Source organism: Chamaea fasciata, unplaced genomic scaffold (genome assembly GCF_029207755.1).
Source record: "Chamaea fasciata isolate MVZ Bird 193981 ecotype frontalis unplaced genomic scaffold, bChaFas1.0.hap1 SCAF_44, whole genome shotgun sequence".
Lineage (NCBI taxonomy): Eukaryota > Metazoa > Chordata > Aves > Passeriformes > Sylviidae > Chamaea > Chamaea fasciata.
Window position 1 is genome coordinate 1,043,072 of NW_027094129.1, and position 27,606 is coordinate 1,070,677.

General features: G+C 47.4%; 1 pseudogene; it reads left to right on the forward strand.

Moving 5' to 3' along the window:
* Positions 1-6,652: 6,652 nt before the first annotated feature.
* On the forward strand, positions 6,653-17,596 carry LOC136303940 (coiled-coil domain-containing protein 186-like; annotated as a pseudogene).
* The last annotated feature ends 10,010 nt before the right edge of the window (positions 17,597-27,606 follow it).

A 27,606-nucleotide genomic window follows, 5' to 3' on the forward strand; every position in this document is an offset into this window, starting at 1 on the left:
GCTGAAGAAGCTCCTCCATACAACCAACTGCCAGCAGAAGAAACACACTACGCCCTTTTCACTGATGGTTCCTGTCGCATCGTGGGAATGAACCGTAAGTGGAAAGCAGCCGTATGGAGCCCCACACGACAGGTTGCAGAAGCCACTGAAGGAGACGGGGGATCAAGTCAGCTTGCTGAACTCAAAGCTGTTCAATTAGCCCTTGACATTGCTGAAAGAGAGAAGTGGCCAAAGCTCTACCTCTACACTGATTCGTGGATGGTAGCCAATGCTCTGTGGGGCTGGCTGGAAAGGTGGAAAAAGGCCAACTGGCAGCGTAGAGGAAAACCAATCTGGGCTGCTGATGAATGGAAGGACGTTGCCACTCGTGTAGAGAAGCTGCCTGTGAAAGTCCGCCATGTAGATGCCCATGTTCCCAAGAGTCGGGCTAATGAGGAACACCAAAACAACAAGCAGGTAGATCAGGCTGCCAAGATAGAAGTGTCAAAGATAGATTTAGATTGGCAACACAAGGGAGAGTTGTTCCTAGCCCGATGGGCCCATGATGCCTCGGGTCATCAGGGCAGAGATGCCACCTATAAGTGGGCCCGAGACCGAGGGGTGGATTTAACCATGGACAGTATTTCTCAGGTTATCCATGACTGTGAGACATGTGCTGCAATCAAGCAAGCCAAGCGGGTGAAGCCCTTATGGTATGGTGGGCGGTGGTCCAAATATAAATATGGGGAAGCCTGGCAGATTGACTACATCACCCTTCCCCAAACCCGCCAGGGCAAGCGTTATGTGCTAACCATAGTGGAAGCCACCACTGGATGGTTGGAGACCTACCCTGTGCCTCATGCTACTGCCCGGAACACCATCCTGGGCCTGGAAAAACAAGTCCTGTGGAGACATGGCACCCCTGAGAGAATCGAGTCGGACAATGGGACTCATTTCAAGAATAGTCTTATAAGCACCTGGGCTAGAGAACATGGCATTGAGTGGGTGTACCATATTCCTTATCATGCACCAGCGGCCGGGAAAGTTGAACGGTGCAATGGCCTGCTTAAAACTACCTTGAAGGCACTGGGTGGGGGAACCTTCAAGAATTGGGATATTAATTTAGCAAAGGCCACCTGGTTGGTGAACACTCGAGGTTCCACCAACCGAGCAGGTCCTGCCCAATCTGAGCCCTTGCAAAAGACAGACGGAGATAAGGTTCCAGTGGTACACATGAGAGGTATGCTGGGAAAAACTGTTTGGATTAATCCTGCCTCCAGCAAAGACAATCCCATCCGTGGGGTTGTCTTCGCTCAGGGACCAGGTTGCACCTGGTGGGTGATGCAAAAGGATGGAGAGACCCGATGCATACCTCAAGGGGACCTTGTTTTGGGGTGAACTACCCATGACAATGTGGCTGTATCCATATTTGCATATATATATGTATTTTTAACAGTTAAAACTCAATGTAATATGTTGGTATGGGAAAAAAATTCGGGGTGGATAATGTTGGGGGATAGGTTTGTTCTTTTTTTTTCTCTAAAGAATTTTTTCCCCACAAGTTACCAAGGAGACCAAGTGTTGGATAGTGGAGAGTACTTAACCGAAACAAAGAGGTGGACAAAAGGTGGAAGGGGGAGATAACGCAGGTAAAAGACAAAGCTTGAGGCAGCTGCGTGCTTTTCTTTCTCCGGCGTTCGGGGAGACGCGTGTCTGCCGCTCCTCGAGGATCTCAGCCGCCGCAGAGCACGCCGAGCAGAGAACGGCTGTTGCTGGCCGGAGGAGTTTCACTGTGGCCAAAGGGATCCAGTCCTGGGAAATCTACTATCACCAGTTCGACCTGAATCCTGAGTTTTCCCTGCCACCTGCGGGAGCTGGTCCAGGCCCTGCCTCGCCTTCGGCTCCTTCGGCGCTGCTCCTCTTGCTGCAGCGTGACCCTGCACCCCCTGCGCTGCCGGGACATCCTGCCCCTGCCTGCCGGGACACCCTGCCATCCCAGCTACCAGCCCGGGACTTTTCCACTGTTCCAGCTTGGTGCTCTGAGGATCCTGCAGGGACAGCGAAACCAAACTGCCCTGGGTTTTGTGAAACAAAGCCCTCAAGGTTCTCGGTACTGTTGTCGTTTGTCATTAATGCTGTAGTTGTTTGGTGGGGGGGGAGTTTTTTGTGTTTGTTTGCTTTGTATTACATACTAGTAAAGAACTGCTATTCCTATTTCCCAAATCTTTGCCAAAGAGCCTCTGATTGTAATTTTACCTAGCAGATACCTGTCTTCCTAAACCAAGACATGGGGACATGGAGTTTTCTTAACAACAGGAAACACACATGCTCCATGGTCCCTGACACAGTGTGCAGCTCACTGGGCAGGGGGGTTAAACCCCCTAGAGACGGGCGACCCTCTGGCAATAGTCGGCACCTCAGAGCAACTCCTAGAAAACGTACACAAAGCTGCATGCTTGCAAATGATACAGGAAAGAAAATTAATCTCTGGCTGTGAGTCGCCAATGCAACAGCCTGTCAAACCTGAGATTATGACCCCCCTCATTCGAGGTTTGCCAGAGTCTCTTAAACCAACAGCAATTTTTCTTCCAAAAACAATAGCATCTATCACTCCGGTAGATTGACTTGAAAGATTTCTTGGCCATACAAGAGATCAAACTGGTTCCACTGACTCCTCACCTTTTACAACTCCTAGCACACAATCTAACAGCAGTCATAAAGTTTGGACATGGAGTGAGGTAGCAGAGGAGTTAATAAGTTACAGTAGAAAATATGGACCAGTGAAATACTCAGAGGACAAACCAGAAAAACCCAGAGGAGTCAGGCACATTGCCTCTCCTAATGAAATACCAGAAAAGGGAAAACAAATTTCAAACCGGCAGCAACTGTGGTTGCTAGGACTGAAAAGGGGAGTTCCACGAGAAGTAATGGATAAATTGCTGTATGATAAATTGGCTAAAATAATTTCCAATTGACCCTGTCCCAAACCTATTGTGTTGGAATCATCCAACCGACAGCCCAGCGCACCTCCTCTTCCGCAAGCCTTGGGCAACAAGCCACAGCACTCCCTAGCACAAGTTTTAAACAATGGGACACAGCAAGAGAGAGATGTTCAACAGAAAATAATTTCTCCCTTAGAAAGCCTTGGTTTGCAAATCCCCTCAGAGAAAATACAAAAACCTTTTCAAGAAGTGAAATTTTTAGGAATCTGGTGGAAAGGAGGTATGGCATGTATCCCACCAGACACTCTAACCTTAGATCAAATTAAAGTGCCTGAGTCCAGGAAAGATCTACAGCATGCCTTGGGATTATTAGTGTTTTGGGGAAAACACATTCCAGATTTTTCAATTTTTGCCAGGCCTCTTGATGATTTGTTGAGAAAGGGAGTAAAATGGGACTGGAGCCCTTCTCAGGAAGAAGCATTACAACTGTTGATTTTTGAAGCCACAGCTCATCAGGCCCTAGGCCCGATCCACCCAACAGATCCTTTTCAGGTAGAATGGGGATTTGCTTCCTCAGGGTTGTCAGTACACATATGGCAGTGGGGTCCTGAGGGTCCGACATGGCCTGTTGGTTTTTATTCCCGTGGTTTCAGAGATGCTGAAAAGAGGTATATTATCTGGGAAAAAGGCTTGTTTGTGGTTAGCCTAGTTCTCATAGAAGTAGAGAAGATTGTACCACAACAACCAGTTGTTTGGAGAGGGCCTTTCCAAGTTTTTAAGTCAGTCACTACTGGGACTCCCCCAGCTGACGGGGTGGCCCAGACAGCCTCAGTAAGAAAGTGGTGTGCTCAGATTGAATATTATTGTAACATCTTCTCAATAACTGAAAGAGCTGTGAAAAAAAACTGGCAGTACAAGAAGCAGAAAACTTGGATAGCATCCAAGACAAACCTGCCTCAGTCATTACCCCTCCCTTTTCTCCCAAACAGTCAGCAATTCCTTGGTTTACTGATGCTTTTCCTTTTGGCCCAACAGCTCTAAGCATATTCCCCTCACTACAGGGACCAAGCGATTCCAAGAATCCAGCACATTACCCTGGACAACGTGTTTTGGTGGACTTCCCCACAGTGGGAGAGGTACCACAAGTGCTAAAACTCCCTCTGAACGAATACCCATGGGTAACCTTTGATGCTCTAGGGAAAGAGTATCGAATAAATGCACACTGGAGAATTTCCATCATTCTAACTTTCTGCCTTCTGGTGGCAGATTCTGTTGTGCTTACTTTTCACAGGAGAACTCCGAGGGACATGAAGGCCATATAAACCATGATAAATATTTTAAATTGGGAATTTTTAGAAGTATTAATGAAAAAATTGGCTGCCAAAACTAGGGATTTGACCAAATTACAGAAACCATTGCAGTTATCCTTATTGGCTTTGGGGACACATCAGTGGTTGCTATCAAACATATTACCAAATTGGGAAAAGGTGAATGTGAATGATCACAAAATGATAATTGATGCTCTTGGTGCTACACAAAACAATGTTTCTTTGGCTCTTAGCTGCATCCAGACACAGCTTTGGATGCAGACAGTTGTTGCCTCAATCATAAGGGAAGGAGAAGAAGGCACTTTTCCTACTGAAATTTGGAAAATAATTTGAGACAATGCAAATGATTTTGAAAAGGAATTCCAATCCTGGTGGAAATTAGTAAACTTTACCTATAACCCCAATACCAACACAGTTACAGCTTTTGTGTTAACCATATGTAATGCCTCTGTACACTCGATATTTCCTATCATTGCATTAGGACTGAATCATGATGGAGCTATTCTCTATGCTTTTGAGCACAGAGAATGGGCCCGTCAAAATGGCAAGAGATGGCAAACTGTTAGTTTAGAATCATGTATTGTTCAGGAACAGTAAGGTTTCATCTGTGAGAGTAATGCAATCATAGCTCAAGACATTTGTCTGGACACTGAACAAAATATCTGCCACTTTGAAATTCACCCTAACCAGACTTCTGAAACAGTGCTAATATATATAGGCAATGGGTGTGCATGCTTTAAAACTGCTTGTGATGTAGTGTTTGTAGAAGAAATAGTGGTGAATCTTAAGAATCACTCAAATTATTGTGTTTGTAACTTTACTACAATTACAGGATGTGACTTTTCTTACTCAGCCCCAGTTACCTTTTATCAGCTTTTACAATCTGATTATACAGTGATGCACAAATTATTGCCTCCCCCTATTGGGATGAATCTTACTTTGGTGAAGCAATTGTTGCTTCATCAGGATTTAATTGAAATTTTGGAACAGATCAAGAAAAACCGACAGAAAACCCTGGTAACTATTCATTACAAAGTGAGAAAAATACATCATGTCATGGAAAGGGTAAGAAAAGATGCTGAACACAGGTGGTGGGATACCCTTTTTGGGTGGTCACCTACGGCTACAGGTATCCTGAACAAAATGTGTCATCCCACTGTTGTTCTTTTGATTTTGGTTTTGATTGGTTTTGTCTTATCAGTCATTTTATACATCCTAAATTGGAAAATGATGAAGAAGTTGACACACTTGGCATCTATAATGGAAGCACACAGTTTAGTCAAGACCCCTTTTGCAAGAGACACTCCCAAAGTTATTGACACGAGACGTACTACCCAAACAGCGAAAATTAGACCTCCAATAGCAGATTAATTTGAAATTGTTGGTTGCTTGTTTTGATTATTGTTGTTTGTTTTAATTATGTTATATTGTAAACAAAATTAAGCTTTTGTTTGAAAATTGTTGTAACTTTAAGAAATTTGATGATTTGTTCTGATTATTTTGATGAAATTGTTTTAATCAATATTGATTGATTTTGTTTTGTTTTTATTTCCTTTTCCTATTTCTCTCTCTCTCTCTCTCTCTCTTTCACACACACTCTCTACTGTCCCTGTTTTTTCCGGGATATGCTACTGACATGGACGAGTCCTGAAGACTTCGCAAGACTACGGAACCCTGCAGAAGGAGCTCTCTTGACGACAATCATGAGTCACGGGGTGGTGTAAGAGACGGTCTGAAGATCCCTCATCTGCCTCACGACCATCGTCAAGGACAGAGACTGAAACCCCTAAAAGGGACTTTAAAATCTCAACACAGGAGTTCTGGCCTGGCTGAGGTGGGATGTTGGCCAAGTGCTGCCTGCAGGTGTGTTCGATGGAAAAACCCAGCACCCATATGGGAACATCAGAACCTGAGCAGAAACAATGGGCAAGTCACGGTGAAGTGACCGCGCCTGCTGACACTGCACCTGCTGACTTGGACTGGTTGACACTGTACCTGCTGACGACCGACTTGTTCTGGGTTCTCTAAATGAACACACTGCAATGATTTCCCCCAGCTGTTTGGCCAACTGCCTGTCGCTTCGGAGAGGACTATAAAAACCCTGGAGACCCCCACTCACTTTTGTGATCACCCCACTGGAGAAACTCACGTCTATAGGCATCTTCAAAAGCCTCGAGGACTCGACCCTCCATGTTGGTAGCTATAATCCCCTTCCCCTCTTTTCTGTTTTTCTAACTATTCTCTTTTTCTCTCCCTACTATCGCATTTGTTGGCACTAAATAAAGGTGCATTTGTGATTGAGTAAACTGAGTTTGTCCCCCGCTGTGTCTTTCGTGCTCTGAGATCCCTAAAACGAACCATCACGAACCCCGCTTGTGTGAGCGGATCGTGACAGCATGCAGCATGGGGGTCTTTCCTGGCATGGTCAGGATTATCAGAGATGTACTTACAGGAAAGGCTCAGTGATGTGAAAAGCTGTCTGTACACTCATAGAATAGAAAGGAAAACATAAAACTCTACTTATATTTCTTCAATTCCTTTAGGAGTCAGAAGAAGTTAAATCAAATGAATTGGATGCAAAATTCCGAGTAACTAGAGGAGAACTAGAGAAACAAATTCAGGAGAAGTCTGATCACCTGGAGGTAAATATGTGGTTAAGAATTCTGTGAGATTATAATTTTGAGAATCTTATTTTAAGATGCTTATAGTTATGCCAGAATCTTTGGGGTTTGTCTTTTTTTGTTGTCTAATACTAAATCCCAGGTGTCTGCCCCCCAGCATTGCTTTTTTGGAGGATCTCTTCAGGTACTACCTTGGATTCACTTTTTAAAAACAAAGTTAGGGGAAAATATGATATAGTGAAGGTGAAAGTCTTGCTTTTCTTCTCAGTTCTTCCAAGAATAAAGAAGTTTTGGGGTTTTGCTTTCCTTTCTGAAGAAGTTAACCAAGCCTTTGGGGTACCTGTTCTGCATCAAGCCCTCTCAGCTGTTGTGGTGGCCTGTATTGGCCTAGATTATTATTTTTTTTTTTTTTTTTTTTTTTTTTTTTTGAGGCGCCACTGTACATTTAGTTTTCTCAATGAACTTTTTACCCTCTAAAAAGGTGCATCATGCAAAAATAAAAGAACTGGAAGACTTGAAGAGAACATTTAAGGAAGGCATGGATGAGCTTCAAACACTGAGAACAAAGGTAAAGTGTGCTGATGGGAGTGGGGCTGAACACACAGTACTGAGTTTTTGGAACAAGAATACATTCCATTCCTAATTGTACTTTTACTTTTTTGGGAATAGACAGTGTGGTTAGAGATTGGCTGGCATAAGACTAGAAAGGACGCCCAGTTGTTCACTCTGGATAGCCTTTTTTAGGGAGTATGAGCTGATCTGTAACACAACAGTGTTTTGCTTCATGGTGTGCTCCTCATTTGGCTGAAATGTTGAGAAACATTTTAAATTTGTCACCCTGCAAATATTTTCAATTTTCTAAATTTAGTGTAAGTAAAATACTTGTATGCTTCTCCTACCTGTGAAATGAGTTTTGAGTCTGGTAGGGAGGTTGTGCTGTCCATAACTTGTGGGCAGTCTATGGAATAGCATGCCAGTCCCTCTCTCCAGAGCAGCTCAATAGCCCTGTGGAAGAAGGGAGGAAGGCATAGTAAGGGGTTGCCTTGGTAACTGGGGAAACATCATATCTGTGAACCCTGATTAATGGGGCTGATAAGTTCGAGCCTTTGGACAAAACAAGCATTAAGCACACTTGTTCAATTTCTTGTTTGTTTGTTTTTCTGACTCAATTTGATCTGAAATACTTTGGGATATTGTTCTAAGTTGGTTGGAATCACTGTAAAATTAGCACATGAGCTTTGTACAACAGTCTAGACATATGGTCAGAATAATTTAGCTCTGAAGTTTGTGAAACTAAATAGTTTCTGGTTTCATTCTTTTTTTCCATTTAGGTAAAGTGTCTAGAGGATGAGCGCTTAAGAACAGAAGATGAGCTATCCAAGTATAAAGAAATAATAAATAGACAGAAAAGTGAAATTCAGAATTTGCTGGACAGAGTCAAAACTGTAGATCAGCTGCAAGATCAACATCAGAGGTACAGCTGTGCACTTTGACTAATGATTTAAAAGATTATCTGAGATCTATTTGTTTTATTGAAGTTATTTATGCTTTCAATGTATTGTAATTTGAAGAATGCCTGTCCTGATTTAAATCAGTGTTGCTAATACTGAAGATAACCTTGGTGGCCTCTTACAAAACAAGGGGATTGAGATTGATAATTCTAATTTAGTGTCTGTCATTATTAGAATAACAAGTGCCTGATTTCCAGCATACTCTACAGGAAATTACCTTCTAGGTGTCTGCTCAGTGCTTGTTTTATTGAAAGATGGAGGGGAGCAATTAAACTGGAAAGATAAATTGCTTTAAGACTGTGATGGATGAATGCAAGTACTTCATGAAAAGAATTCTACTTACTTGACAGATGCTGTATTGCGACAGTATGGGGCACTTTTCTTTCTAATGGACTGGAATTCATTCTGCAGTGTCGAAGTTTGCTCATTTGAGAATGTGAGGGAAATAATCTCAGGGGAGGGCTGGGCTCATGTATGATCCAGGAGTGTCTGAGCATGGTCCTGTGTCTGTGTGGTACATATGGACTGGGATATACAAATGCTGGCCACTCTGCTGGTTCCAGTGGTGTTGCATAAATGGAGCTAGATAAATGTCAGATAGGCAGAACCACCCATGTGTCTGTCCCTCTCACGCTGGTAAACAGTTCTTATTTTTCATTGAGAAGTATTTCTGTAATTATAGGCCTTCTTCAGGGTTTAGCAAATCAACCACTTTCCATTTGCTGTGTGCTGGTCACCCGAATTGTCATGGTGTCTTCCCAGGGAAACTGCTGTGTGCTAGAAACTACTGGAGCCTACACCTGCATCAGTAACAGTTCTTTTTCACTTGGAATCTCGCCAAATGAATTAAAGTGACTGTGATCAGAGTGTGAAACTACAAATGTGTGTTTCCACCCTCTCAGTGGTTGAGACATGCTTAAGTATGTCTCTCATTCGTATTCAATTTGGATTTTTTTTCAGTATCCTTCCCATGCAACACTTATTATCCCTACATTAAATTTCATATTGTCTTTTATTTCAATTTCAAGGCAGACATCCTGAAATGTATAAAGGCTGTATTACAAAGGGAACATTCAGCTATCTTTGTTCACTGGAGAAATATGATTTTAGGTTGAATGCTGGAAAGAAATTAATGTGTGATCTGGATACTTACCACCTCCAGTGTTCCTTGGTCTCCTTCATTTGTAAATTTTTAAGGATAAGCTAGTCATCTCTTTTAGAATGGTCTAAACTTCTAATTTTGTCTGATCCAACCCTGACTGCTAGTCAGAGATTTCTCCTGTAATGAAGCAAGGTATTTGAAAATGTAAAATACAAGCATACCCTTCTGGCACAGGTTTTTGAATGGGAACTATAGGTGAGATACTTTGCAGCACAAGTGACTGGGTCTTGGCTCTTCTTGGAGAAACATATCATTGCAGGATTGTTGATTTAAAGTGAATTGATCCTCCTCATAATTACAGTGTCTGTCAGGAAATTAAATGAGATGTGTGCTCTTGCTTTGTGTAATTTTAATTTTGTTTTGAAATTTGAATATACACGCTCCCTGTGAGAAGGGTGAGTTTTTTTCTGATGTTAGAAAGTAAAGTTTTAGAAGAGGTGTATAAAATCCTGTGATTGTAGAATTAATGAACTAATATTGCAAGTGCAAATAAGAGGGATGTTTTTAGTCTGTAACATTTTTAACAGCTGTTAAATTTTGGAATTAATTTCCAGCACTTTCTGTAGAACGTTGATAACTGAAGATGCAGCATTTTTCACTCAGATTGGATGTGATAGATCAAAAGTCTCCTAATGGGAGTCTTTCAGTAGAAATAAAAACTTGTTTTGTAGAGGGGAAGGACTTATTTTTGGGGGGAGGAGTAGGGGAGTAAAACTGGCTCTTTGATTCAGAGCTGCAGGGCTTGGATAAGGATGTGTCAGGAATTGCCATACTGCTGTCCTAGGGAAATCCAAACTGGAGTATTTCCCTGTTTCTTAAAGATAAGGCCTCTTACAGATTGGCCGCCTTTGTTGGGTTTACAAACCTTCCTCTTACCTACCAGGTCTGGATTTGAGAGTTTTGTTTGTACCCTGATCTGAAGGTCATATGGAGAAGTTGAATATGGAGGGATGGCCTTCCTTGAGGAGTTAATGCCTGAGTCCTCTACAGGATGCAGAAATCTGTTGTTTCAGCACTGCAGCATGTTGTGAAACAAAGTGGAAACTCCCTTGACATTTCAAATGACTAACAGATACCCCAGGGTCATTAATTGTTCCCCTGCCTTATTTGGATTTGACCTGAATGCTTTTATTGCAATGAAGCTTCATATCTTTAGGCTCAGGTTATCACTAATGAGATACAATTGTTTTGACAGAGATGAACAAGAAATCAATGCTTTAAAGGAAGAAATAGACGGTTTCAATTCTCTGGTTGCTGATCTTCAGAGGGACATTGAAGGTAGTCGGAAAAGAGAATCTGAGCTATTGATATTCACTGAGAAATTAACCAGTAAGAATGCACAGCTTCAGTCTGAAAACAATTCCTTACAGAGCCAGTTGGATAAGCTTTCTTACAGTGAAAGAGAGCTGCAGAATCAGCTGGACTGTGTTCAACAGACTAAAGATGATCTGGTGAGTACAGTGGGCAGCTTGCTTTTGCTCTAGTAAGATGTCTGATGCAGATAAACATGTAGCACATGAATACCACCTTGTATCTTCACTTACCTGACTGTAATTTCTCCTTGAATTTGCCGTTAGTAGCAGTGGGATATGAACACCTCATGTTGCCAAGCTGAAAGAAGTCCTGAGGCACACTGCTGCTGGAATGAGGAAGTGTCACTGTGTTGCTCTTTCTGGCTTTTTGGGGGCAGAGTTGTTCTCTCTGCAACTGTAATTGAAACAGACAAAAGGTTCTAATTTGCCTGTGAAATTCATTACTGTAAACTGTTCCTCACGTCCTGTTTGTACTGTGAGATAAATGTAGTTTTTAATAAACTTAGTGAGTCATGGAAAGTAGTGTGGCTTTGTACTGTATCATGTAGATATTTTGGAGGTGGTTGAGGAATCTTACTACTCATGTGAAGTGCTAGTGTTCAGCCTAAATAATAAATGTAAAGTGTTAATGATTCCCAGGTGAAAAGTGCATTTAGGGATGTTGAGCATGCACTATGGTTGGGCTAGAATTTTTTTGTGTGTGACTGAAAATAAAATCCCTATTTCAGGCCGTCAGGTTACAGAAGGAGGAGGATCAGCGGAAGTCAGAGATTGAGACCCTGCAGGCTCAGCTGGCCTCAGAGCAAGAAGAAGTGTCAGCACTGAGGACCCAGGTGGATGAGCTGAAGGATGACCTGGCTACCCAGAAGCGCAAGCACGCAGCAAACCTGAAAGACCTCACAAAACAACTTCAGCTAGGTGGAGATTCTTTTCAATTATGAGTCAGCCCCATCTCAGAGCCCTTCAGTGTCTGGTAGACACTCAGGTCCTGTCGGTGTGTGCTCACTGCTTGAATGTCACCCTGCAGGCTCTCCCTGTCCCTGAAGACAAGGAGAGTGAGCAAGTTAGACCTTGTGGAAACTGCAGTTACAGGCCTTTGTGTTAATTTTCAGTCTAAAATATAACTTTTGAACTGGGCTTAGACATAAAATGAATTATTTATTTCCAAAGAGCTTAGTCTTTGTTATGATGTATCTGACTACTGAAATGTCACTGTAGGTATATGTGGATCCTGATCTGTGTAGGAGTGTATTCAGAAGTTGCCAGAAGTTTCCTATTTGCTGACTGTATCAGGAATTGCTGGTGACAGTTATTTTTTTAGTACATTAAACAGAGCACTTCAGTTTTTAAAGCTGGATATGGAGACACTGATGACTAATTTTGTCTACAAATAGAAGTCATCAAAAACCCAACAATGCATAAGCTCTGAGTGCAAATAGATTTGAAGATAATGAAATGTGTTTGAAATAAGAGATCCTATTGCACTGTGCAAGACAAGTTCCATGTCCCTTTTTGTGCATATAAGAACAGCTGTGTGCTTTCCCTCTTGATCCCTAGTGAGTGAGTGGTGCTTCTGGCACAAGTACTGCTGTAGTGATAAACTTACAAGATGCTGGAATAGAGTTGCCAACATCGGTGGTAGTTTACTTGGCAGACCTAATCAAAAGTAAAATCAAATTGAAGCCTTACTGGTCCCAGTTAATCCTATATATGACATTACACCTTCAACTGGAAATTACAGCACTGTGTAGGGATCATGGTGAGTGTTACATCCAGGCACTTCATGGCTGGGGCCAGAAAAAGGTAGGAAGCTGTTTGGGTTTTATTTTTCGTTACTGCCATTGTCTTTCAGTTGTCATATCATGTTAAATTAGTGCAGGTGATTAAAGGTTCTGTATGTTGGGTAACACTGTAATTTTTAGTTTCTACTCTGCTCTTGGTGATCATCATTTTGTTAATACTTTCAGCACGAAGGAAATTGGATCAGATGGAAAATGGTAATTATGACAAAGAAGTCAGCAGCATGGGGAGCCGTTCCAGTTCGTCGGGTAATGGAGCACATAGCAGGGCTGCCAAACAGCCCTTCAGTCTTAACAAGGTTGCCACAGTGTGCTTCCTCTTTATGTGGTTTGTGCATATGCAGTGTGTGGGCAGCCTCCCATTAGAACTGACAAAATAGCCTCTAAGCAGCAAAATGCATTTGATTGACTGCAGTTGTAGGTGCCTGTTATGTGATTAAAGTGTAATGTTTATATATTTTGGTTCTTTTAAAATACCTGCCTTTTTTATTCCATTGCTTTTATGTTTGGAGGAAGCTCGAGAGGACTCCAGTTTATAGAGGACCCTTTTACATGCTGCCAGAGGCAAAATAAAAATGAGCAGTGGCTTCCAACATTGTTTAATTGCCCTATTGACAGTTGCAACTGTGTAAATGAGAAATCAATTAGCATCATTAGAGACATCAATGGGTTTATGTAATATTCATTACTTTCTATCCAGTTAGAGCTAAAGGAGTGATCTTTGGCACTGAAAATAGCATGTTTCCTTCTTCAATATCTTCGGGTTTTAAGTTGAGTTGGTTCTGTCCAGGTGTCCTGTAATCTCCCTGTGTGAGAGAGACAAATGCTTCGGAAGAACAGCAGAATGTATAGAAAATACTGCGAGCTCTAAGGGATCAGTGCTGCAGTGTTTATATGTAGGGCTTTTGTGAGTCTATACAGTTTTCATAGTATTGTAATTTTAGTTTACTCCAAGACACACATTTAAAATCAGCTCAGTCCTGTGCCAGGTAAACGAACATGAAAGTGTTTAAGTGGGAATAAGCCTTCCTGAAGGGAGCACACTAACTCCAAAGGCAGTGCACCCACAGGAGGGGACTGCACCGGCTGTCCCAGCATGTCACGTATAAACACTGTAAGGATCCTTTAGAGAGAACCCCACTAACACAAAGGGAAACTGGCATCCTGGGTAAAGTATCCTCAGCTCCTGGCAGGTGGTGTGAGTGCATGCACTGCTCTGCTGAGGGCACTTCACCTCGTGTAAGATCTGAGGGAGTTTTTACAGAAGCTGATGTGTTGGCAGGGTCCCTGAACGCACGGAGCAGCAACGAGGACCGGTCACCTGAGAACACTGGCTCTGCAGTGGCTGTGGACAGCTTCCCAGAGGTGGACAAGGCTGTCTTGGTTGAAAGAATACTGAGGCTGCAGAAGGCACATGCTTGAAAAAATGAGAAGATGGAGTTTATGGAGGATCACATTAAACAGCTGGTGGAGGAAATCAGGAAAAAAACAAAGTATGTTCTGTCTTCTGTTCAGGCAGGTTTTCAGTGTTGAGCTGATGCACTAGACAAGTATTCTGGATTTTGTGTAAAGAAAATTGTCTAAATGAAAATGTTTAAAACAGTAAAAATACTGCAGTGACAGTAGACTTTGAAGATAGAATTAGTTTTGGGTTTTATTTCTTATCTTTTCCCAGCAGTTATAGTAATTGCCAGGTTTTTCTCTATTAGTACTATTGCTGATTTTTTTCAGGAGGAATAAACTGGCACAAGTGGGTTTTTGGTAGCAAAATGGTCAGCAGGTGGCTGATTTGAGATGGACTGCTGCCACTGGCTAGCAGAAGAGTCCATTCTCTCCGTGTGCTTAAAAGGGTGCTGATTGTGGGTTTTTTGGAAGGAGAATCTGCAATATTCCAGATGGTACTCTGGTATATATATCAAACAAATGATGTATCTGAGCCAAAGGTGGTCAGTGAGACAATGTGTGAGACAAAATTCCACTTAAATGAAAATCTCATATTCCAGGAAAATGTGTGGAACTTCAGTGAGGAGGGTAAGAAATGCTGGCATAAAGCTGCTTCTGGAAGGTACATTTGCCTGTTAAGAACAGCCCCTTGCTTAATGAGTCCATGCATTTATGCCCAGCTGGTACCATTTCACAGAAAATTATTACAGCTTGGGAAAACTCTTGAGAAGTGACTTTGTAATTTTTTTCTCATGTGTAGAAAGCTTAAGATTCCGTGTCTGGAGTCCTTCAGCAAAGAAAAGTAGACTTTTTACCAGAAAGATCTTTCTTGTCCCAGTAACTTTTCAGAATACTTTTAAATAAGTAAATGCTGCACATTGTAGTCTCTTGATTTGCCAGCATTCCTGTATCACTACTGGTATCCCAGGTTTTCCTCTGGCATAGAAATTGCAGGAGTAAACTTTTACTGCTTTTTTTTGGTAATACAGTACTGCTTGAAAGTAAAATTACTCATGTCAGGAATCTAAAGTTATTTCAGCATCAGACTCTTCTCTGCCTTGCAATGCTATGATGTTGGTTTTTTTATTTTTTTATCCTCCAGAATTATTCAGAGCTATATTTTGCGGGAAGAGGCTGGAACCCTCTCATCAGAGGCCTCTGACTTCAACAAAGTTCACTTGAGCAGGCGTGGTGGGATTATGGCATCTCTGTATACATCTCACCCTGCAGACAGTGGGCTCACCTTGGAACTCTCCTTAGAGATAAACAGGAAGCTTCAGGCTGTGTTAGAAGATACATTACTGAAGAATATTACATTGAAAGTGAGTAGCTGTGCCAGTTCTTGTGCACATTCTTGTGGTTCTTAGATGCTTCCTTCACTGCATGCTGTGAAAGGCTTTTCAGAAGTCAGCTCATTGTGATTTGGTGCCACTGATAGCATTGAGGTTAACCGGGGAGTTACGTGACATGATGCCATGTTCCTCCAGTTTGGTACCCTCAGAGTATGCTGCACTAATGGGCTGCTGCTTGAGATAAGACCTGGAGTGCCTGTGCCTTCAGCAGGGCAGGGTCTCTCCATGCTCTCCCCTGGGCATGTGGAACCAGGAGCATGGGCTCTGCCTGCCTGGCCCTCCTGAGCTGCTGGGGCAGCACCTCTGCTGCCACGGAGAGCTGGCAGGCTGGAAAATGGTGTGCAGGCTGCCAGCTGGGCTGCAGGGTTGTGCACAAGCTGGAGATCTCTTCCTGTAATCATCATTTCCCTTAAATGCTTAGGGGAACTAGCATTCTACCTTCTGGGCATCCTGTGGAGTACTGGTAACTGCAAAAAAGGACTTGCCAAGAGCTTTGAGTTTTTTATTGAAATGAGTTTGGTTTTTTTCTGACTCTGATAATTTGCATTTGTTCTGGATACTTGAAAGTATCAACCTGCTGACATAAACACTAATTTTGACTTATTAGTGCATTTTGTGCTGATGGATTAATTTCCCTGTATAACTTATCTTATAATTTTTTCCCCTCCCACGAAGGAAAACCTGCAAACTTTAGGAACAGAAATAGAACGGCTTATTAAACACAAGCATGAACTGGAACAGAGAATAAAGCAGACATAACTAAAACTTCTGGGGACTAACCAATGTGAAGATGCAGAAGAGGCAGGTGCTACAGACCACTGTGTTTTGCATTCTGCCTGCCAGCACAAGCATCTGGGTTTTTGCAAAAGAAGCCTTTGGCCACACAGGCTCACTTGTGTGAGAGATCAGCAGGCTTTGGCATCTGTGTGGTTCCGTCTACCCAGTACCCCAGAGCCTGAGGTACTGCTGGAATTCACTGCACACTACATTTATCTGAAACTTCTATTTGAATTACAGATGCTTTGCAGTGCAGACTGTTTGGAGTGAGTTGCCATGAGATTTTAATTTCTGCACTGTGTAATTAATCAGTCTCTTAATGATGGAGCTTGAAAAAAAAATAAAGCCAATTATGTCTTAGTTGCTATTGAACATATCCAGTGTTACTGAGCTTTAAGGGCTTTCAGATGTTTATTTCCTTTCTTGCATATTATTTCTGATCTTTGGGTTGATTAAGCATTTTTGACATGTGCATGGAATAATGCTTTATTACAAAAGTTTGGGTTTTTAGTGGTGGCCATAATATTGCATATTTTTTGCTTTAGATTAACATTCAACTGGTCAATTTCTTTATTCCAGAGGAGTGAAACAACAGTAAAACTAAGGAGAATTTGAAAGTGTTCTGATTCAGTTCTTGAGTTCATTTAGTTGAAACCAATGTCAGTTCAGCAAATCTTGTAAACCCTTGATCCTTAGACATGCGGATCAAAAGAAGTTTGATACCAGATAATTGGTTAATAAAGTTCTCTGGGCTTCTGCATCACTAACAGCATTGAAGGAATTTAAGCTGCCCATTGTAAATCTATGTAAGTATATGCACACATGATGATTACATCTGTTTTCAAAGACAGCTGGAAGCTAATGAAACTTTCTCATTAGCTGTGACTAGACTAACTAGTGACAATATTGGTAAGAAATAAGAAACAGATCTAAATGGGATTCTAATCTATTGTTGTGAAAGTGGCACAGAAATCTGTGCGACTCCTTGATTTTACTGTCGTGAAGAATTAATTGGTCAAAGTAACTGAAAACTGTTGCTTAGTCCTTCAGTGGCTGAGAGGGTGATGGGGGAAGAGTGACAAGGTTTGGTTTAGTCACAACATCATGTTCACATTTGAATTCCAGGATAAGTAATGTACAGGATCTGAAATATCTTTATTCCAGCAGTAAATGTGTAGTTTCTGTATCTATCACCTTTTGACCAAAATCAATGGATCAGATCACCGTGTAAATACATACTTCAGGTTTTTATTAAATACTTGAACTTCCTATTGCCATGTAAAAAAGAGTCAATGTACATTTACAATAGCAATGCTTTAGCTACTTTAATCAAAAAGGGGAGTGTGGGGAGAATCCGTCTTACTGCAGGTACTGTTTGCGTTGTACACAAAACAAGGGACCTGAATTTGGCAGCACAGGGAAGGATAATTGATCAGACATCTGGGTGACTTAGGGGTGTGAACACTCGGCTAGAAGCAGCTGGACTGTCTGCAGACTGTTCTGGCCCCCACCAAGACTCTTCTTGTTGCCCTCGAGTGCCTCTTGCTGTAGGCAGGGGCTCCGAGCGGTGCTGCGGGGTTCTGCCCCTCCGTGCTGGCCGCCGGCCCCTGCTTGCCTATTGCATTTCACCTTTTTTTTCCTCATTTTTTTGGGTCAATTTTGGTCAATTTTTTGATCTTTTTTTTTGGCTTATTTTTGGCTCCTTTTGGGCCAAATTTTGGACATTTTTGACATTTTTGACATTTTTGATCTTTTTTATCATTTTGGGTGGTTTTGGCTCCTTTTGGGTCAATTTTGGACAATTTTCACTCATTTTTGAATATTTTTGGGTCATTTTTTGGCCATTTTGGGTCAATTTTGGGTCAATTTTGAATGACTTTGTGTCTTTTCATCATTTTTGGTACATTTTGGTTCATTTTGGGTCAATTTTGGGTCAATTTTGACGATTTCTGTGACTTTTTCTCTCCCCTCCCCTCCTGCCGCAGAGGAGGCGCCGGAGCTGGAGCTGCCCCTCCCCCCACGTGAGGAAATGGGGGGAAATCCCTCAGATTTGGGTAAAAAATGGGGAAATTGGAGAAATTTGGGTGGAAATTTGGGAAATTTCGGGGGGACATGGGAAATTTTAAAGGATTTTGGGAGCTTTTGGGAAATTTTGGTGGAAATTTGGGAAACTCGGGTCAAAAATGGAGAAATTTGGAAAGGGTTTTTTTTGGAAAATAGAGAATTCTGGGAAATTTGGGCCAAAATTTGGGAAATTTGGGTCAAAACTGGTGAAATTTTGGAAAAATTTCAGAAAATTTGGGAAAATTTGGGTCCAAAATTGAGAAAATTTAGGGAAAAATTTGGGGAAAAATCAGGAATTTGGGGGGAAAATTTGGGGAATTTTGGGATAATTTGGAGGAATTTTGGTGGTTTTAGGTAATTTGGGGAAATTTTAGGGAAAATTGGGGATTTTTGGGGAAATTTGGAAGATTTGGGGGAATTTTAATAGATTTGGGGAGATTATTTGAGGAATTTTTGGGAATTGGGACATTTGGGGGAAATTTTGGAGATTTTTGGGAAAATTTCAGGAATTTTGGGGAAATTTTGCCCTTCCCACTGCGGCTGCGTTGGCAGCCCTGGGGGCTCCTTCTGCCGCCCTGAGCCCGCAGAGCAGGGCAGCGGTTGCCGATGGCTCGAGCCATCAAATCATTCAAGGTCCTGTTGGGCTCTCTTAGACACTTGGGCCGAGGGATTCCTTCCGACCTGGGCCACTTTGGGTGGAGCGGGGGCAGGGCCGGGGCAGGTGGCAGGGTGTGCATGGGCCCTTTGTGACACGGTGCAGCAGCGCGGTCACCGTGGCAGGGAAAGGCACAGGGTGTCCGAGGAGCCTTTGTGACACGCGGTGACATAGGTGCTGGCAACAACGCAGCCACGCCACAGTGCTCGGAGCACGCCACGGGACAGGACGCGCCGGAGAGGTGCTGTGAGGAGTTCCCACACAGCCCGCTCGTTTGTGCCCGACCCGGAGCCTTTCCGAAGCGCTGCTCCTGCAGCTGACCTCGCGGCCAGACTGCGGGACTTGGTGACTCGGAGCTTTCCCGAGGCATCTCCCAACCCTGCGGTCGGTGCCCTCGCGGCCAGACCACAGGATCTGGTGACCTGAAGCACCACGAGGAGTCTCCTGTCGTTGTGGCAGGAGCCCTCAAGACCAGTGTGCAGGACTTGCTGTCCTGCAGCCTTCCTGAGGCTTCTTTGTCGCAGGTGCCTTCAAGGCACAACTGCACGACTTGTTGCCTCAGGGTTTTCCCTAGTTTCCTCAGCGACATCTGTCTGAAGGTGCCCTCGAGGCCAGACGCTGACATGGCGGGCAGATTTCGCGACCTCTTCACAGTTTGCTGGAGGAGAAGAAATACGAGCCCTGGAGATGCTCCAGCACAACCCCCTCAAGAGCTGGAGCAGTTCCAGCCACAGCAGGATGGTGAGTGGCAGAGCCGGGCCACAAGGCCGATGGCTGCGGACAGCTTGGCCCCATCCCATCCCATCCCCGTTCCCATTCCGCCCACTGACAGGATGGAAGAGGGGCCGAGGCTGCCCCTGCAGCAGCTGTGCTCCATCCCCTGGGGCATCCCGGGGCTGTCCCTGCCTGGGGAGAGCAGGGCTGGCTTCTCTGGCCTCTCCTGCAAGCCCTCAGCTCTGGCTGCGCTCGCTCTTTGCCAGATGCAACCATGGAGCAGACACAGGAGAAGAAGCCCACCCGTGGCCGCTTCCGCAGATCACTGAAGGTACGTGCAGCCATCCCCGCCTGGGCTGGGCCTGCTGTCACTGCTCGGCTGAGCTCCGCGCTTGGAGCACTCCATGGAACGCGTCTCTCTTCCCTGTCCTTTGCTCTCCTGCAGATGTTCCGGAGGCTCGTGCCCGTTCGCCTTAGGATGACCAGAACCCGTGCAACAGCTGAGCCTGACCGCAGGCTGACTGAGCTCCAGGCAGAGCCCATTGTCAGCCCAGATTTGGCTCAGCGCTTGGATGCTGCAATCAGTGACGCAGCAAATACGGACATGGCAGTGACTGAGTCCGTGGCCTTCAGAAACACCAACACAAAAGAGACCCTGAGTCTTGGAGGCCAGGAGAGTGTGGCGGGAGGGGAAGCACTTCTTGGGGAAAGCTGCTCCCTTGGACAGCGCTCCAGGTCTTCCCCATGTCTCCTCCAGGTGCCAGCCATGGTGAAGGACCTTCACCAGAGACTGGCAACCTGTGTCACTTTGGATGCCAGGATGCGCTTGGACTTTCTGAGGCTGGCCGAAGAGCAACCTGCTGACGTTGTGCTGACCCTCCTGCGCTGTGCCCCAACGTGTGACAGGTATGGGGCCCACCTGCCTTGAGAGCTCAGGGCTCAGCAGCCTTTAGGGCCCATTGCCCTGCAGAGCCTGTCCAATGGGCTCTGCCAGACAGGCGGAGCGGTCCAGGACCCTTGGGCCCCTCTGTTCCACCAGCCTGCTGCCATGCTCCCTCCCTGCCCCTCAGGGCACCAGGGCTCTGTCACCTGGGCCTCCACAGCTGCACAGGGCATGCTACTGTGACTGAGACGGCCCTGACACAGAGCTCCAATCCCACAGAGCTGCTGCAAGCATGTGGAGAGCCATAGGCTCGTCGGCTGTGACAGCGGAGAAGGTGCTGCCAGCACTCATCCGCGTGATGGAGGATTGGCCTCTGCATACAACGACCACCTCCGATGGCGACGACGAGGACGTTTTTGCCCTGGCGGTGAGCTTCTGGAACCGGCCTCTGCTCGCTCCCCGGTCGCCTCTCCATCAGCTCTCCGTCCTCTCCCTGCCTCAGGCACTGGCTTAGGGCAGGCTCAGGGGGCTCCAGGCCCGTCGCTCCCCCTGCGTCTCCCCTCGGGCCCTGCCACACGGACATCTTAGCACTGAGCTCTGTCTCGGGCTGCTTCTTTTGCAGGCAACTCTGGGGCTGTGGCTGACTGTCCAGGTGCCCAAATGCCACAGGGCAGTGCTCCTTCATTCAGCCCGTCTGTTTGTTGCTCTCCTCTTCCACATTGTCATCACCACACAAGAGATGCCAGTGGAAGTTGCTAACTTCTGGAGAGCGTGCCAGGAGGAACACGGCCTTCCCAGCAACCCCAACAGGTGCCAGTCCTCCTGTCTTTTCAATGTCCTTGTGGCCGGCGCCAGCGCTCGCCGTGTGACCTGGGTTTTGCTCTGCACACAGGTTTGCAGTGCAGGCCATGAAGGCTCTGTTCAGCCAAATGTGGTGGAACACAGAGATGATGGCTATGGAGCGCAAGCGTGGCTGGGACACGCTGCTCTGTGCTGACACCCAGCACTATGCCGTGGGTCTGCTGGCCAGGTGAGAACCCCTTCTCTCCCACATTTGTCCCCTGTGCCCCACACAGTCCCTGTGCTCATGGCCTCGAGGGCCTCGTCACCGAGGGACGGCCAAGCCGACTGGAAAAGGCTGGCAGAGGAGGGTGCCCAGAAGGGGCCGCCTCCCAAAGCGCCCACATCCCCCTCCAGAGATACTGGGGAAATACCGGACCTGTGAGTTAGACCTCCTGGGAGAAGACTGTCCCCCCCACCTCAGGCTCTTGCTGCCTTTTTCCCCCTGACAGGGAGATGCGCCGTCACTTGGGCCACAGCTGTTCCCGCATTGGCTTCTACCTACTCCAGCCACTAAGCAGGGAGGAGCCACGCTGGGATCTGCCCTCCCTGGCATTCCTGGTGGAGGTGAGCCAGCGCTGCCTCGCTCAGCTGCCTCTCAGCCCTCTGCCCTCTCGTAGCTGCAGCTGCCTGGGCCGGTGCCCGAGCCCTGTGCTGCTGCTGCTGCTGCTGCCTGGGCCCGGCCCTGTGCGCTTCTGGGCTCCTGCTGTTCGGGTCACCTGTCACTGCCCTGTGCCTTTCAGGTCATCGAGTACCTGGACCTGAGGGAATGCGCAGGCCGTGTCCTGGAGGAGATGTCAAGGCACCTGCGGGGCACGTGCAGGCAGAGACGTCACCTGGCGCTCAAAGGCCTTGTGCTGCTCAGCGAGGAGCCCTCGATGGTGAGAAGGGGGCAGCGGCTGAAGCTGTGCTGGGGAAAGCAGCCCCTTGGGCTGGCTGGGCTTCAGGAGCTGAGGCAGCTGCTCCCAGCTCTCCTGCCTCCTGCTCCAGCTGCTCGAGTGCTTCGGGACAGGCCTTTGGCCTCTGGGCCCAGCAGCGGCAGGGTGGGCTAGCAGAGCCAGGGCAGTGTTGGCGCTGCAGCTGTTGGTGGCTTCCCAGCACAGCCTTGTGTTCCATACAGGCCGGAGGTGTACGCAGCCTGCTTCCAAGCCTCCTGGAGCGGCTTGGTGATGCCGACGGAGAGGTGGTCGCCATGTCCCTCTCTGCGCTCACCAATGTGTGCCAGCGGAAAGACACCGTGATCGGCAGGACCACTGCCCTGAAGCTAGCCGACCTCCTCCTGTGGCTCTTTGGAAACGTAAGGCTCTGCGTGCCACGGGCATTAGCTGCTGCCCAGAAACTTTGTGCCCTGGGGATATTAGGCTTTTGCCCGGCTGGGCTGGAGAAATTGGTGCTGAGGCCTCTTCTCCTTCCTTTCCTTCAGGACAACAGCCAGGTGCAGCTGCTCTCCATTCAGCTTTTCCAAAAGGTGATGGGCTTGGTAGCGGATGAGGGCAAAGAGCCACTGAACACAGTTGTGAGCCAGAGCCTGCTCCCACTCTACTTGCACTGCCACGAGGTGAACGAGCGCGTGGCCAAGGTGAGGCGTTGTGTGATGCCGGTGCATCCCTGACAGGGGGCTCGGCTGCCTCCTGCCCGGGCACCTCTCCCGGCTCGCAGCCTCCTGCTGGCCCTGGCGCAGGGACGCAGGGCCCGTGCCCTGGGCTGGGCTGCGCTGCCAGCTCCCGTCTCTGCTGCTCTCCAGGCCTCTCGGGAAACGCTGCATTGTGCGGCCGGCTTCCTGAAGAGGAGCGACCTCGAGCATGTGCTGAAGACGGAGAAGCTGTTCAAGTTCGCCGAGTGCGTGGTAAGGACGGCCTCTGGGGAAGCCCCCTGACGGCGGGGCTCGGTGTGCGGGGCTGGCAGCCGTGGCCCCTGCCCAGCGCCGCACGCAGGGGCTCCGGCCTGCGCCCCACACGCCGCTCCCTTCCCTGGGCCGCGCGGGCTCTTCTCCAGGCTCCTGTGCCCCGAGTCGGGCGCCGACGGAGCGCCGGCCCAGCGGGGCCGCGGGGCGGGGCGGCACCGCGGCTCCCCGGGCAGCGCCCGGCCCTCCGCCCCCTCCGGAGCCCGGCGCCCGCTGGCCGGGCCTCGGGGCTGTGCGGGCAGCGCAGGCCGGGGCTGGGCGCCGGGAGCGCCCGGCCGAGGGGCTGAGCCCGCGCCAACCCTTCCCTCCCTCCTGCCGTTCTCTCCAGCTGGCAGACGACAAGAGCCGAGCGGCCGAACACCTGCGCCTGGCCCTGCCCTACCTGGAGCACCCACAGGAGCCCCTGCGAGAGGCGGCCATCAAGCTCATCGGTGAGCCACGAGCCCGGGCTCCCTCCCAGCCCCAGCCCCGGCCCCAGCCCCCGTCCCGGCAGCGGCATCCGCGCCCGGCGCCGTGGAGCCGCGCCTGCCCTCGGGGCTGCTGCCGCCCTCTGCGGCCGTGCCCTGGGGCGGCAGGATGCGGCAAGGGCCCGGGCCGAGCCCTGCCGGGGCAGGAGGCCGTGTGGCCACAGGGCTGGCAGCGCCGCTGGCAGGGCGCCGTGCCGCTGGGGCCCTGACAGGCTCTGTGTTCCCAGGGCTCGCCGGGGTGCGCCTGAGGAGGCAGAAGGAAGAGCTCCAGGCCCTCAGCGAGGGTGAGTGAGGGCAGCGGGCTCTCAGCGGGGCTGCCGGGGGGAGCCGCAATGCTCGCGCAGGGGGCTGCAATCCCTGTCCTGCCTGCGGAGGGCCTGGCTCCCTGTGCGGACAAGGGCTGGCGTGCGCAGAACACGGAGAGATTTCGGGGACGCGGGCGGGGCGATTCGTGTTTAGCACCTTGCGGCGAATCCCGTTGGCCTCTCTCTCCTCTCTTGTGGCGGCCACGGCAGGAGCTGGCTCGGATGGCCCTTGGCAGGAGGGTCTCCTTGGACTCCCGCACATCCGGGCTCTGACCGGGGCTCTGTGCCTGTCTCTTCCAGCTCTTCAGGCCCTGAGAGACGACGACAGCCCCTCCCAGATAAGCCTCTTTGTCCAGCTGATGTTCGAGGAGCGAGTTGCAGAATTGCAGTCATCTGCTAGCTCAGAAGAACCGGTGGCCTTAGAAGACCTTCAGGGGCCACAGAAGATGAGACCGCCTGGAGACGGGGGAGCCGGAGCTCCAGGCACAGCTGATGATTGACGCAGCTGATGCCTGTGGGAAGCTCCCGTGCCTTCAACCCTCTCCCTGCCTTGCTACACCGTCCGTCCCTTTTCCCTCCACCCTTCCTCCCTTTTGACAGCTCCATGTCTTCAGCCCTCAGACCATGCCCCTCCCCTTTTTTCCCTCCCAGCTCATCCCTTTGCTTTGCCTTCCATTAATAAACATTCAAAGAGAAGTTGATTGAAGGCACTGAGGTGCTTTTCCCAAAGACTGGACTCGGTTCCATGGGATCACAGACTGGTTTGGGCTGGAAGGACCTTCAAAATCACCTTCCACCACGCCAGGGTGCTCCAAACCCCAATGTCCAGCCCGGCCTTGGACACTGCCAGGGATGGACACCCCAGGATGGACACCCCATGCCAGGACCAAGGCTGGTGCACATCAGGCACCCAAACAAGCCCCAGTAGCTGCAGCCTCGGGGGTTTTAATCCCAACCATCCAACATTCCCGAGCCGGCAGCGCGGCAGTGCTGACCTCTAGTGAGAGGTCCCTGGAAAAGGGAGGATTTCTTGGGATAAAGTTCCCTTCCCAAAGCCTCCGAAGGCAACACCAGAACCCTCAACAACCAAAAAGCACGGGTGACAGTGTCCAACGAAAGGTTTTCTTTAAAAACCACCCCAAATTCACAAGGAAAGCGTCCAATCAAAGCCTCAGGGCTGGTCCCGAGGAGCCCAGAAAGGACCAGGACAGCTCAGGGGGACAGGGAGCTCCCAAACTGCTCCTTTGGGTCCCCTCATTGTCCTCCAGAATCCAGAACTTTCACCCAAAATGTCCCTCGGGAAGATGAGAATTTTCCAGGCACGTCAAAGAAATCTCCACTGCACAAAAATCTCTTTTAAAACCAAGCTTTAAGACTGGGAGTTCTGCTTAGATTGAAACGATGAAATTCAGGATATTCTACATCAAATGCAACGTTTTGATTCTAACGGACTCCTCTCCCTGCAGCCAAACAAACGTCAAAGGCTCCTGAGCTTTTTGTGGCACACCAGGATTCCCTGGAGCCATCCTAGGAACATTTCCTGGAGTATCCCAGGAATATTCCCCATTCCTGGGGCTCCACAAACCTCCTGCCCCTTTACAGCAAGCTCAGCTCGGGTCAGAGATAATTGATCCAATTACCTCCAGGAGGAATTAAAGCAAAGCAAAGCGCACTCTGCAGGAGCCCTGGGAAGTCCCTGTTCAGCAAGGAGTTTCCCACTGAAATGATGGGAAAATGATGAGTTCCAGCATGAAATTCAAGGCTTTTCCCTCCGGAAGCAAAACCCAGTCCTTGCATTAACTCTTTTTATTGGTTTTAGTCACTAAGTCTTAAAAAATAAATCGGTTTTCACATTGTTCAGGCTTGGAGAGGTTAGTGCTTTTCCTGAGCTGGGATAAATTCCTGAGGCTGGGCACTTTTTGTACTTCTGGAACTGGAGATTCCTCTGCAATATTCCCTGGGGAGCTTCTCCTCACCTTTTCCTCCCCCAGAAAAACGAAGCAGAGCAAGGAAGGTGTCCAAGAAGGAGAGGCTGGAGAAGCCCCACCTCCCTCCAGGCTCATCCCAGCACTTTCCTGATGGAATTTTCCCATTTCACAGCCAGAGAGCAACCCCTGGCCCCTGACTCAGCTACTCACGGAGTAATTCGAGCCAAGAGGCTGGAGCAGGTACTCAGAGGTTCCACCAGAGCCACAATCCCCCATCAGGATCCTCTGGATTGCCCAGGAAGGAGGAGTTTTTAGGCAATATTGGAAATCTAGGATCTAGGATTGCAGCAAAGCGCGGAGCATCTGCTGGCGCTGGGCTCTGCGTCCCAGGAAATTCAGTGGATTCCTGCTTCTCCACAGGGCCAAGCTGCTATTTCAACACACTTCTGTGGGCCAGGGTTGAGAAACAGGAGGAGTAATGAGCTGGGAGCTGCAAAAAAAATAAAATTCAAGACATTCCTCAGCTTCTGAAATGGGCCAACCTTCGAATCCTTTTTCTTCATTAGATTTTTCATTACTGGGAGGTTTCTTCCTGAGAACAAATCCCAGGGATTTCATTCAGAGGTGGAGTTGCTGGCTGGTAAAAACAACCAAATCCTTTAAATAAACCCCTCAGCATTCTGATTTTTAATCAGTGATACCTGAGTTCCAAGTTTGGACAGGCATTTATTCCTTAAACTAAAGGCATCAGCTTTTGGCAGCAATTTGGCCAAATCATCGTCCTTCTGTCTCCTGAGCCTCTCCTGCTCTTCTGCTCTGCAAAAGAAAAGCGGCGAAAGATGGTTTGCCCTGAGGGAAAAGCCTGCCAAAGCAGGGAACTGCTGTTATTTGAGTGTTAGTTCATATTTTAATGTTGTTGTTGTTGTTTGAACACCTAGGAAACGCTTTGGGGCAGCAGGTGAACGACCCTGAGAGGCGCAGGGCTCAGTAACTCAGTGTAAAGAAAGAGAGAGGCTGATTTCTGCAGGTTCCTTTTATTTCACTCCAAGATTTCAGTAGAAAGAGAAACCTTTTGGTTTTTCCCCAGATTACAAGGTGCTCCTTTTAGGATTTTTTCAGATGTATCTCAGGAGGAAAGAGCATTTACCTCTCTCACCTGTGGAAGCAGCCTGGGTTTGTGCACACTGCCAGAAAGAGTCAAACATGCCCACAGGCTTCAGTGTGTGTTGCTTAAACACATGCTCTGGACATTTTCCTACTGGCAGCAGAAAGGATGATGGGGACAGTTACATCAATCGAACTGAACTCTAGAATTCCATATCTAGTTTTTTGAGTTCCTTTTTTTATGCATTTGCAAACCATCATCTTACCTTCTGCCCCTTCTCTTACTGTTATTGGATATTGTCTTGTTGGATGTAATGTTTTAGGGTAGCTCAAAATAGATTTTAACAGCTTGAGATTTCCTGACACCTTAATTATAGAGGTTGTAAGTCAGTCCGTATTTTTTTCTGACAGATGCCTCATTTTTATACCTCAAGCTTAGTGTATTAAAGTCTCTACTGTTTCAGAACCCACAGTTATCATGGATACAAAGAACAGTTTAAAATGCATCATTTAGTA